Here is a 2166-nt window from a genome sequence, read left to right as displayed (position 1 = left end):
TATACAGTTTCCAATTCATTCTCGAGTGTATAGGACCAATTTCGATTTTTCAATAGTCTTCAGCACTTGTTGCAGTTTATATAGATAATTTGTATAACCCAGTACTTGTTGCAGTTTATATAGGGAATTATATATATAATATGTGTAATACCGTTAATATATATATATATATATATATATATATATATATAATTTCGATTCCGAATAAATTATCATCAGTGCTTTCTGCTGTGTATATATGGAAATATTGACTTAGTCAAAATGGAGATTGATTTTGTCAAAGTGAACTTAGATGGAAATTAGGTGTCAAAATCCGTGAAGCTTTACATATCAACAAATATAAACCAACTATAAACAAGCAATCGAATAGTTTCGACAACATTCTTCAACTGTTTTCACAACCCAAATAATAAAGTTAAACTCCGAATATATTACAACAATAAAAAGACGTCTCACCTAAAACTGAAAAACAACTGTAGTCCTAGAGAAAATTCTGTTCTAAGGCGTAATCACGTAATATATTAATTTAATTGCCCCATTGACGACTGTGCATGTCAACATGACTCATATATCGGGATTACTACTACCTCATTGACTAGAAGGCTTACGATGCATAAACAGAGTGGTGCTATCAAATCTCAGAGTTTTGGCTTGCATTCTTAAGTTATAAATTTTTTTAAGAGAAAACGAAAGAAATAAATTTTTTTCATATTATTGAAATTATTAAATTATTGAAAAGTTTCTTTAAAATGTGTTTTTTATATACAATGTCGTTTTATAGTTTGTAAATAATTATTTTGTTTAAATGTTCATTTGCATTCATCTTGTATGTATTTAAAGTGAATAGCTCCATATCTAAGGGCGAAAAAATACATAATCTTGTTAAATTCCATAATTTTTCTTTAATTATGATTTTAAAATTTCCCTTGCAATGTTGGCAACCTGATTTAGTTATTTCAATTAAAGTTTTTAATTTTAAGCAAAATTCTTTAAAAAAGTACTAATTTATAGATTTCGCTGAAACATTTGTACTGATCAGTAATAGAATTGCTCTAATGGGAAACTTCTGGCTTCATGATCAGACGAATTTATCCCACTTATGTTAAAAGGAGCGTGCGCAGGGAACTGTAGCTTCGCTCTCGCTTCACCGAGTGAAAATATATTTCAATGCAAACCGCTTAATGTCAGAATAATTCTTATTGCTAAGTTAAGCTTAATGAAATTTGCTTTTGTTTATTCTAATAAAATATTTTTACTTTATTTACTTTTCCTTGATAGTTATTCCTTCATTCCGGTGGCACGTCGATTAAGAACGAAGGACAAAAATGGTTGAACCAGGCTTTAATATTTTCAAACGATTTTAATTTATCTATCCGTAAAAACAGACGTGATCACATGTATGCCGCGAAGAATTGTTTTCAACTAGAAAATTAAAATGTTCTCAGCCAGCCCAACAAAAGAGGAGTTAAGAACAAGAGCAGAACGTTACGATGATGATGCCGTCTTAAGTTCATACATTACTACATAGTGTCACCGTTCACTAAAGCGATCGGATGTTGTATGATAATAAATCTTTATCCCCAATTAATACAATCAAGGCCGCACCGATCAGTCAGAAAACGAGGTAAATGAATGATAAGATGTGAACAATGTGATTTTTAATCTGCCGAGTTCTGTAGCATGAGTTGATAATTTCAATACCTACTTAAGATAGCATAGTAGAACTGAAATATGAAATAATTAACATTAAAAAATAAAATGAAAAATCGGTATACAAATGAAGGGATAAGTTAATAAATAACATGCAAATTAAGCAAATGGTGTAATAATAAAAAGTTAATTAAAAGAAAAAATATGATAAACATGCCAAAAGTGTGTAATGTTTTGTTGAATAAATTAAATAAACTCGTACACTACCAAGTATATGACGGGAGGTATTCTATTTTTTACGTATGGAAATATAAAAGATCGTTATTTATTTTTGTTTCATAAATTTGAAATTAATCTTTGACCTAGTACTTTATGCTGATGGTGTAAAAGCTGCTAAAATATCAATCAAAAATTTATAAACAAAGCAGCACATTTTTAAATAACAATGACCTTATAAATTATATATAATTTAATGATAAGTCTGAACAAAGTGATGAACTGCAATGTAAATGACGG

Source organism: Helobdella robusta (assembly GCF_000326865.2).
Source record: "Helobdella robusta unplaced genomic scaffold HELROscaffold_2, whole genome shotgun sequence".
In the NCBI taxonomy this organism is placed as follows: domain Eukaryota; kingdom Metazoa; phylum Annelida; class Clitellata; order Rhynchobdellida; family Glossiphoniidae; genus Helobdella; species Helobdella robusta.
The sequence above is the reverse complement of the archived record's forward strand: the minus strand, read 5'-3'. Positions refer to the sequence as shown.